The sequence below is a fragment of the Otolemur garnettii genome, unplaced genomic scaffold (assembly GCF_000181295.1).
Source record: "Otolemur garnettii isolate 467f Iridium unplaced genomic scaffold, OtoGar3 scaffold00013, whole genome shotgun sequence".
NCBI lineage: Eukaryota > Metazoa > Chordata > Mammalia > Primates > Galagidae > Otolemur > Otolemur garnettii.
In genome coordinates this window covers 30,249,137-30,260,697 of record NW_003852408.1, presented here as the reverse complement: position 1 = coordinate 30,260,697, position 11,561 = coordinate 30,249,137, and the positions used below count along the sequence as shown (strand labels likewise).

The 11,561-nt window shown below is 44.7% G+C and overlaps 1 pseudogene; it reads left to right on the top strand.

The window, feature by feature from the left end:
* Positions 1-9,792, top strand: part of LOC111723595 — a 10,922-nt pseudogene extending 1,130 nt beyond the window's left edge.
* The last annotated feature ends 1,769 nt before the right edge of the window (positions 9,793-11,561 follow it).

Genomic DNA, 11,561 nt, shown 5'->3' with positions numbered 1-11,561 from the left:
TCCCCATTTTTAGACTTGCCACATTGTATCACTTAAAATGTCCTATTTACAACAAAACACTATGAAACATAAAAAAGTATTTCCTATATTAAGAGGAGAAGTAGTCAACAGAAACTGTTTTTGAGGAAGCACAGGCATATTATTTGTATAATAAATGAATTATACAAATATTTTAACACAGCTATTTTAAATATGTTTTGAGAACTGAAAGAAACCACATCTAAAAAACTTGTAAAAATGGTATGATAACGATGTATCATCAAATAGAGAATGAGCCTTAAAGAGACAGAAATTATAAAAGCAACCAGATGAAATTCTGGTGTTGAAAATTACAATGACTAAAATGAACATTTACTAGAGAGGCTCCACATCAGATCTGAGCTGGCAGAAGAAAGAGTCAGTGAACTTGAAGCTAGATCAATTGAGATCATCCAGTTTGATGAATAGAAAAATAAAAGAACGAAGAAAAATTAGAGTCTCCAAGACCTGTGGAACGCCATCAAACATATAAAGACGCACAATGAAAATCTCAGAAGCAGAGGAGAGAATTGGGCAGAAAGAACATTTGAAGAAATAAGAGCTTAAAACTTCCTGAATTTGATTAAAAACATTAATATTCACATTCAAGAAGCTAAATAAACTTAAACAGAATAAACTCAAAGTGGTTCATATCTAGACACCATCATAATAAAAAAAAAACAAAGGCTGGCCATGGGGCCCAGGACTTCAAGGTTGAGGCTAGAGGATCACTTGAGGCCAGAAGTTTGAGACCAACCTGGGGAACACAGCAAGACCACCATCTCTACAAAAAAATTAAAAATTATCCTGGCATGGTGATGTGTGCCTATGGTCCCAGTTACTTGGGAGGCTGAGTGGGAGGAACACTTGAGTCCAGGAGTTCAAGGCAGCAGTAATCTATGATCTGGCCACTACACTTGACCGTGGATGATGACAGAACAAGACTTCATCTCTAAAAAAAGGAAGGAGAAAAGGCAAAATAATGAAACAGCAGGAGAGAAGTAACTCATCATGTATAAAGGATCCTCGATAATATTAAAAGTTGATCTCTCATACAAAGCCTTGGAGACCAGAAGACACTGGGATGACAGACAACTATTTTGTTTGTATCCTGCAAATCTATCTTCCAAAAATGAAGGAAGAGTGGCACCTGTGGCTCAAAGGAGTAGGGCACCAGCCCCGTATGACAGAGGTGGCAGGTTCAAATCCAGCCCTGGCCAAAAACTGCAAAACAAGAAAAAAAAAAAAAAGAAGGAAAAAGTAAGACATTCCTACCCAGATGAACAAAAACTAAATTTGTTACTAACAGAGACTATTTCAGTTTGTTCCTGCTGCTATAACAAAATACCTTAGACTGTATATTTGTGTGTATATATATATTCTTTTTTTTTTTTTTTTTTTTTGAGACAGAACCTCAAGCTGTCGCCCTGGGTTGAGGACCATGGTGTCACAGCTCACAGCAACCTCCAACTCCTGGGCTCAAGCGATTCTCCTGCTTCCGCCTCCCAAGTAGCTGGGACCACAGGCACCTGCCACAATGCCTGGCTATTTTTTGGTTGCAGCCATCATTGTTGTTTGGTGGGTCCAGGCTGGATTTGAACCCGCCAGCTCAGATGTACGTGGCTGATGCCTTAGCCACTTGAGCCACAAGCGCCAAGCTGGTATATTTGTATATTAACAGACTATTAAATACCTTAATAATTTCTTAAACAACAGAAATTTATTGCTCACAATTCTGAGGAGACTGAGAAGTTCAAGATCAAGATGCCAGCAGAACCAGGGGCTGGTGAGGGGCCATTCAATATGTTAGATGGTGTCTTCTATGTGTCCTCCACAGTGGAAGGAGGAAAAACACTCCTCAGCCTCTTATAAGGGCACTAATCCCATTCAGGAGAATGGAGTCCTCATGACTTAATCATGGTGTAAAAAGCCTCAGTTTTGTTTTTTGTTTGTTTGTTTGTTTGTTTGGGGGGGGGGGTTGAGACAAAATCTCACTCTGTGTCCTGGGCTACAGTGCCATGGCACCTGCCTAGCTCACAGCAACCTCAGACTCCTGAGTTTAAGTGATCCATCTGACTTAGTCTCCCAAGTATCTGGGACTACAGGTGCCCACCACAACGCCTAGCTAATTTTGCATTTTTAGAAGAAATGGGATCTTTCTCTTGCTCAGGCTGGTCTCCAACGCCTGAGCTCAAGCAATCCTCCCACCTTGGCCTCCCAGAGTGCTAGAATTACAGGTCTGAGGCACCACACCCTGCCAGCCTCACTTCCTAATACCATCACCTTGGAAGTTAAGATTTCTTTTTGTTTTTTAGTTTAATTTTTTTTTAAATGGTGAGCCTTCTTTATTTGCTCTTGGTTTATATAGGCAATCTTGTGCTTTAATTTTTTTTTTAAGAGACAAGGTCTTGCTCTGTCACCAAGGCTGGGGGTCAGTGGCATGATCCTAACTCACTGTAATCTTGAATTTCTGGGTTCAAGCAATCCTCCTGCCTCAGCCTCCCAAGTAGCTGGAATGACAGGTACACACCACCACACCCAAATAACTTAAAAAAAAAAGTTATAGGTTGGGGGGACACCTGTAGCTCAAAAGAGTAAAGCGCCGGCCCCATATGCCAGAGGTAGTGGGTTCAAACCCAGTCCCGGACCAAAAAAAAATACTGCAAAAAAAAAATTTCTTTTATATGGATGGGGGTCTTGCTATGTTTCTCAGACTAGTCTAAATTCCTCTTCTTCTTCTTTTTTTTGGAGACAGAGTCTCACTAGTCATCCTCGGTAGAATGCCCTGGCATCACAGCCCACAGCAAACTCAAACTCTTGGGCTTATGCAATTCTTTTGCCTCAGCCTCCCAAGTAGTTGGGCCTACAGGTGCCCACCACAATGCCTGGCTATTTTTTTGTTGCAGTTGTCATTGGTGTTTAGCTGGCCTGGGCTGGGTTCAAATCCACAATCCTTTGTGTATGTGGCTGATGCTGTAACCATTGTGCTACAGGCACAGAGACTTAAATTCCTCTTCTTAAGCAATCCTCCTGCCTTAGCCTCTCAAAAGCTGGAATTACATATGTGAGCCATCATACCTGCCCAGGAATTAAGATTTCAGCATATAAATTTGAGGGGACAGAGTCAGATCATAGCATTCCAAATGCTACACCCCAAATTTATATCCTCACATGCAAAATGCATTCATTACATCCTAACAGCCCCCAAAGTCTTAACTCATTCTATCAAAAACTGAAAAATCTAAGTCCAGAGTCTCATCTAAATATCATCTATGGCTTGGCGCTGGCCACATGCACCAAGGCTGGCAGGTTAGAACCCGGCCAAGGCCAGCTAAACAACAATGACAACTGCAACAAAAAAATAGTCAGGTTTTGTGGCAGGTGCCTGTAGTCCTAGCTAGTTAGGAGGCTGAGGCAAGAGAATTGCTTAATCCCAAGAGTTTGAGGTTGCTGTGAGCTGTGACGCCATGGCACTCTACCATGGGCAACATGGTGAGACTCTGTCTCAAAAAATAAATAAATTAAGGTGACCAGATGTCCCGCTGGCGGGACAGTCTCAATTTTTAACAATTTGTCCTGTGTCCTGTGGCGTTTTCAAAAAGTCCCAATTTTTGGAAACAATGCACGACAAGCTAAGGAACGGCAGGAGAACGGGAAGGGAATATACGGTTTTCAGCTGCTGTGTGGCTATTTCGCCAGGATATGAGTTTTATATTATTTTTGTTAATTTTATAATGTTAAGCTTTAATAATAACAAATAATTGTTGAGAACTGATTATCGAGAATTGCTTATCAAAGTTCGCATTGTTGATCAGTTGTTAGAATTTGACCACCATTGTTTGGACTTAATGAACAATGGCATTTTCTGGCATTGGCAACCACGAAAACATTTTGTAACTATCTCTCGGACGATACACATCGTACTAGTGTGCTAGTGCTAGTTAAACAAGTGATGGCAACAAATCAGCTATTCAGATAATTTGGGTCAGTAATTAATTTATTTATTTCATGAATTTAGCAGACTGTACTCATATTATTTATATTTTACAGTGGCGGCAAAAAGTCTAGCACCGGCCTTGAAAGTGACACTTACAACTTACGAGGTATCATTATTTAAAAATATATATTGATAAGGAAAAGGTTAAATCTTGGGCATCAGCAAAAATCACAATGGAGAACAAATGGTTAGAAATATTTCATCATTTTGAAACAAACCATGTTCCATACAATAATGCACTAAAAATTGTGGGATATGCACTGTCCTTACCAGAAACTAATGCTGCGACTGAACATGTTTTTTCTACAGTAAATAAAGTATGGACATCAGAAAAATCACAATTAAGTGTTGAGACTTTGAAAGCCATTTTATGTGTGAAATATAATTTAACAAATTCTTGTGAAAAATGTCATGACCTTTTAAACAACAACAGCAATCTACTAAAAAAAATTCACTCAAATGAGAAATATGCCAAAGAATAAAATAATACTATACATAATGTTTAAATGTATTATATTTGTAAATTGTACTTATGTTGAAATTAAAAATATATATTACAATACTATTTTTGCATTCTATGAAAATTTTTGTTGCTCCATATAGACCAAATTTTTAATTAAGAACACACACTCCCCACCCCCTGTCAATGGTGTCCCGCTTTACCAATGTTAAAATCTGGTCACCTTAAAATAAATAAATATCATCTAAATCAGGTAGGAATGATACTCGAGGTACAATTTACCCTGAGGTAAATTACTCTCTGGCTGGTATGAAATCAAACAAGTAATATACCTCTAAAAGATAACTGACCGGCTCGGCACCCTAGCTCAGTGAGTAGTGCGCCCGTCACATACACCAAGGCTGGCTGGTTCCAGCCCAGCTCAGGCCTGCTAAACAACGACAACTGCAACCAAAAAATAGCTGGGCATTGTGGTGGGCACCTGTAGTCTCAGCTAATTGGGAGGCTGAGGCAAGAAAATCCCTTAAGAGTTGGAGGTTTCGGCTCAGCGCCTGTGGCTCAAGCAGCTAAGGCGCCAGCCACATACACCTAAGGTGGCGGGTTTGAATCCAGCCCTGACCTGCCAAACAACAATGGCTGCCACCAAAAAATAGCCGAGTGTTGTGGCGGGCACCTGTGGTCCCAGCTACTTGAGAGGCCGAGGCAGGAGACTCACTTGAGCCCAGGAGTTGGAGGTTGCTGTGAGCAGTGAAGCCATAGCACTCTACCCAGGGAGACAGCTTAAGCCTCTGTCTTAAAAAAAAAAAAAAAGAGTTGGAAGTTTCTGTGAGCTATGATGCCACAGCACTCTACTGAAGGTGACATAGTGAGACTCTGTCTCTAAAATAACAAATAAAATATAACTGATCCTTGAACAACACAGGGTTAGAGGTGCTGTCCCCACCCCATCGCAGTCACAAATTTGCATTAACTTTTGACTTTCCCAAACCATAACAAATGATAGCCTACCATGAACCAAATGCTGTCCCAATAGTGCAAGTAGTTGAAACATATATTTTGTATGTTTTTGTATATAAACTGTATTCTTGTAATAAAATAAGCTAGAAAAAAAGAAAATGTTATGAAAAATTAACAAGGAAGAGACTACATATTTACTATTAGCCAAGTGGAAGTGGATTATCATAAACGTCTTCGTCCTCATTGTCGTCGTGTAGAATCCCAAAGAGAAGGAGGCGAAAGCTGGGGGGTGGCTCACGCCTCTAATCCTGCACTCTGGAGGCTGAGGCAGATGGCTTGCCTGAGCTCAGGAGTACAAGACCAGCCTGAGCGAAGTGAGACCCCATCTCTACTAAAAATAGAAAAACTAGCTGGGCTTTGTGGCAGGCACCTGTAGTCCCAGCTACCGAGGAGACTGAGGCAAGAGAATCACTTGAGTCACCCAAAGTTTGAGGTTGCTGTGAGCTATGACGCAGCACTCTGCCCAAGGCCACAGCGTGAGACTCTGTCTCAAAAAAGAAAAAAGAAGAAGGGAAAAAAGAGACAGTTGACCTTGTCTTAGGGGCAGCAGAGGTGGAAGAACATCTGCACGGAAGTGGACACACGCAGTGCAAACCTGTGGGTTCAACGGCCCCCTGAACAATGATGGGACAGGCCTTGGATCAACAGTCTGTTCTAAAAGAGAGAAATAGTGGCTTGGCGCCTGTGGCTCAAGCAGCTAAGGCACCAGCCACATACACCTAAGGTGGCGGGTTCAAATCCAGCCTGGGCCTGCCAAACAACACCAATGATGGCTGCAACCAAAAAATAGCTGGGCGTTGTGGCGGGCGCCTGTGGTCCCAGCTACTTGGGAGGCTGAGGCAGGAGACTCGCTTGAGCCCAGGAGTTGGAGGTTGCTATGAGCTGTGATAACCCAGGGGGATAACTTGAGGCTTTGTCTCAAAAAATAATAATAATAAAATAAAAATAAAAATAAAAATAAATAAAAGAGAGAAATAGGAAGGAAGAAAGGGGTGATTGGCCCCAAGTAAGTTCAAAATGCAACAGGAGAAACAATTAAATCTCCAAGCTTTCGAAAATCTTCTTTAACTTGATGCCTCACCTTCCAGACATGCTGGGGGCTTTGGGTCCTCATGGTTTTGCGGAGCACCATCCACGCAGGAGCTCTCATACTGGAGTCATGTTCCTGCAGCTCTCCCAGGCTGCAGCTGCACACCAGTGGCTTTACCAGTCTGCGTCTCGGCGAAGGCCTTGCCCCCATGACTCACTAGGCATGCCCTTATGGGGGCTCTCTCTGGTACCCTGGCCCCATGGCTCCACTGGGCATTGCCCTAGTGGGAGCCCGTGTGGCAGCCTCCCCTCTGTGGTAATGTGTGCCTGGGCTCTCTAGGGAATCCTCTGACAGAGGTGGAGGCAGCCTCGTCCTAACAGCTTGTGCACTCTGCACCCTGGTGGAGATGGCACCTCAAGGATGCTTCCGAGATTTACTGCCTGTGCCCTCCGGAGGCTACCAAAAGCCCTGTTCTGCAGCAAGCAGGTCTATACAAAGCTATTTCCAAAGTCCAAGGAAGATAAGAGGCCAAAGAAAGAGGCTTCTCAGAAAGAAACATTTAAGAGAGTCTTTTGAACAGAAGCTATGTGTCAGGTGGTGGCAAGACAAGATGGCAGCTCCCTGCACCATTGTGCCCCAGACCCAGGGCTTCTACATACCAAAGGGAAGGAGTGGGTAGTACAACTGAAGTATAGTAAATGTAAACTGAGGAAATCAGAATACCTAACACTGGCGAGGTGCAGTGCATCACTTTGGGAGGTCTGGGCAGAAGGATTGCTTGAGGCCAGAAGTTTGAGATCAGCCTAAAAAACATAACAAGGCCTCATCTCTTCAAAAAAATTAGCTGGGCGTGGTGGGGTGTGCCTGTGGTTCTAGCTACACGGAAGACTGAGGCAGGAAGATCACTTGAGCCCACGAACTCAAGGTTACAATGAACTGTGATTGGGCCAGGGCACTCCAGCCTGGGCAATAGAGTGAGACTCTGTCTCTTAAAACAAACAAACAAATAAACAAACAAAAAACATAGCACTTTTGAAGGCTTTTGGGGTCAGGGTTTAAAATGGTAATTGATCCTAGGGAAACCAACATGGCATCATGGCCTTCCTGTTAGACTGGGGGTATGTGGAGTCCCAGGTGATACATGGGCTCCTGGTCCACGTCTGTCTCCCAGGGGGTCCAGTAGGTCCCAAGGCTTTCTCTGCAGTTATTTCTTCATTCTTCAGAATAAGGACAGACCTATTTAGCAGTCGGCAGAGACTTCCTGTTGACTTCCTCTCCTATAGTGTAAGAAATATACTACATTTCCTGATGTAGGACACAGATACAACTCTGACTTTAACCTTTCATGTGTAAATTATAATGGTTTGTAACCTCATAATAATCTGAAATTTTGGGCTGGGCACGGTGGCTCATGCCTGTAAAGCTAGTACTCTGGGAGGTTGAGGTGGGTGGATTGCCTGAGCTGAGGAGCTCATGACCAGACGCAGTAAGAGACCCCATCCCTCTCTTAACATAGCCAGGCTTTATGGCAGGCACCTGTAGTCCCAGCTACTCAGGAGGCTGAGGCAGGAGGATCACTTGAGCCCAGGAGCCTGAGGTTGCTATGAGCTATGAGGCTACAGCACTCTACCAAGGGTAACAAAGTGAGACTCTTCTCAAAAAAAAAAAAAAAGTCATATTGCCCAACTTAAACATATACAATTTTTATTTTTCAATCATACCTCAATAAAGCAGGAAAGAAATATTCAAGTAGTGAAACCTCAGAACCTATTTCCCCAACCCAGCCAAGACAGTAAATCAGAAACCGTACTGCATCTGAAGGAGAAGATCAAGGATTGGTGATCCCGTCAAAGTCTTAAAAAATGTGGGGATTGGCTTGGCGCTTATAGCACATTGGTTACGGCACTGGCCACATGCACTGAGGCTGGCGGGTTCAAATCTGACCTGGGCCAGCTAAGCAACAATGACAACTGCAACAGAAAAGTGGCTGGGCATTGAGGCGGGCACCTGTAGTCCCAGCTACTTGGGAGGTGAGGCAAGAGAATCATTTAAGCCCAAGATTTTGAGGTTGCTGTGACCTATGACACCAAGGCGCTCTACCAAGGGTGACATAGTGAGACTCTGTCTCAAAAAAAAAAAAAAATTGTGGGGATCATAGTTCTCTATCCTTTCTCTCAGCTCCAGCAGCTCAAGATGCTAAAATGAAAGTAGGCCAAGAAGGTGCCCTGGCCCCTGCCAAGGAGAAGAAACAGAAGCCCAAGGATGAATCCCATTTGAGAAAAGCTCAAAGAACTTTGGCATTGGACAGAACATCCAGCCCCATAAGGACCTCACCTGCTTTGTCAAATGGCCCTGCTACATCCCGTCACAGTGGCAAAGAGCTATCCTAGGCCAGACGTGGTGGCTCACATCTGTAATCCTAGCACTTTGGGAGGCCTAGGCAGGTGGATTTCTGGAACTCAGGAGTTTGAGACCAGCCTGAGCAAAGCAAGACCCCATCTCTACTAAAAATAGAAAAAGTAGCTGGGCACGGTGGTGGACACCTACAGGTAGTCCCTGCTACGTGGCAGGCTGAGATAAGAGATCAAGGGTTACGGAGTCTTACGGAGTAAGACTGTCTCAAAAAAGTAACAATAAGAATAGATAAATAAATAAATACATAAACAAAGCCATCCTCTACAAAATGCCCTAAAGTGCCTCCTGCAATTAACCAGTTCATCCAGGCCTTGGACTCAACTATTAAGCTGGCCCACAAGTACAGACCAGAGTCAAAGCAAGAAGAAACAGTGATTGTTGGCCCAGGCTAAGAAAGCTGCTGGCAAAAGGGATGTCCCCACTAAGAGACCACCTGTCCTTGGAGCAGGGGTTAACACTGTCTCCACTTGGGCAGAGAACAAGAAGCCTCAGCGGGTGGTGACTGCCCGTGATGCGAATCCCACTGAGGCGGTTGTCTTTCTGCCTGCCCTGTGCCTTCCTGTTTGGAAGGTGGGGGTCCCCTACTGCATTATCAAGGGGAAGGCCAGGCCGGGGCGTCCAGCCCACAGGAAGACCTGCACCACTGTCACCTTCACATAGGTTAACGCGGAAGACAAAGGAGTTCTGTCTAAGCTGGCAGAAGCCACCAGGACCAATCACAACAGCAGACATGAGATTTGCCTTCACTGGGGAGGCAGCATCCTGGGTCTGGAATCTGTGGCTCCCATTGCCAAGCTGGAAAAGGTTGGGCTGGAAAAGTTTAGGGCTAGAGAACTTGCCACTAAACAGGGCTAAATGTACACTGTTGAGTTTTCTATCCATTAAAATAATAAAAATTATCCATCAAAAAAATGTGGAGATTGTTTTCCTCATTCAACTCACCCATTTGGTGTCTGAAAAACAACCCAAGATGGATCACAGTGGATGACAGTGGATTGTCATAATTTTTTTTTTTTTTTTTGAGACAGAGCCTCAAGCTGGTCGCCCTGGGTAGAGTGTCATGGTGTCACAGCTCACAGCAACCTCCAACTCCTGGGATTAAGCGATTCTCTTGCCTCAGCCTCCCAAGTAGCTGAGACTACAGGTGCCCACCACAAAGCCCGGCTATTTTTTGGTCATAGTTGTCATTGTTGTTTGGCAGGCCCAGGCTGATATGAACCTGCCAGCTCTGGTGTATGTGGCTGGCGCCTTAGCTGCTTGAGCTACAGGTGCCAAGCCAAGGATTGTCCTAAATTTAACCCAGTAGTGTCCTCAATTTCAGCTGCTATAACAGGTACAGTCTTGCTCGATCAGATTAATAAAGGCTCTGGCACTTGGATTGCAGCAAGTGATCTTGCAATTGCAGTCTTTCTTTTTATTCTGTATTTCAGATTGATATGAGGGTACAAATAATTAGGTCACAATGTTTGCATTCATTAGGTAAAGTCCCTGGAGGTGTGCCATATACCCTTTCATTGTGCCCATTAGGTGGAGGACACCAATCCCCCTCTGTCCTCCCTTCCCAAGTGCAGTCTTTCTAATCCCCTAAAGCTGTAGTCCCCAACCCCCAGTCTTAGGACAGGCACTGGTCCATGACCTGTTAGGATATGGGCCACATAGCAAGAGGTGAGCAACAGGCAAGCAAAGCTTCATCTGTCTTTACAGCCGCTCCCCAACACTTGCATCACCATCTGAGCTCTGCGTCCTGCAGACCATCAGGGCATCGTATCCTCCCAGGAACAGGAACCCTGCTGTATACTGTGCATGCTCATGATCCAGGTTGGGTGCTCCTTACGAGAATCCAGTGCCTGGTGATCTGAGCGGACGATGTAGTGCCCTTGAATCATCCCCAAACCATCCTCCTTTCCCCTCACCTCCCTGGTCCATGGAAAAATTGTCTTCCATGAAACTGGTCCCTGGTGCCAAAAATGTTGGGGACCACTACCTTTAAGATATTCAGAAGCAAGTCACATTCACTCGGAACAGCTACAATATGCCTTCACTCGTGGCCCAGGTGTGCCATGGACAGGTCAGCTCCATATGTTGGTGTAGCTGCAGACAGCCTACTTTTGCATCACAGTTCTACTCCAGAAAACAGTGATGAGGGAGAGCTCTCCCAGTGGCTTTTGAGCAATATACCTGTTCATTAACACAGGGACAAAGTGGCCTGATGTAAGAATACAGGTGGACTCGTAGGCAGGGACAAATAAATTAGTGGGTGATTCAGGGGTCTGAAGGAAATAAAATTGGAGGATTGGAGACAAAATGGTCTGGAGAAAAAGCAGCTGGATAGGCAGATAGGTATGCAGATCCTTGTATCTCACGTCCATGTTTATGTTCAGAAGGGGTGCTAAGCAACCCAGCGGTTAAAATAACATGTCTAGGCTCGGCGCCTGTGGCTCAACTGGCTAGGGCGCCGGCCACGTACACCTAGGGTGGTGGGTTCGAATCCCCAGCCCGGACCCGCCAGACAACGACGGCTGCAACCAAAAAATAGCCGGGCGCTGTGGCGGGCGCCTGTGGTCCCGGCTGCTTGGGAGGCAGAGGCAGGAGACTCGCTTGGGCCCAGGAGTTGGAGGTTGCTG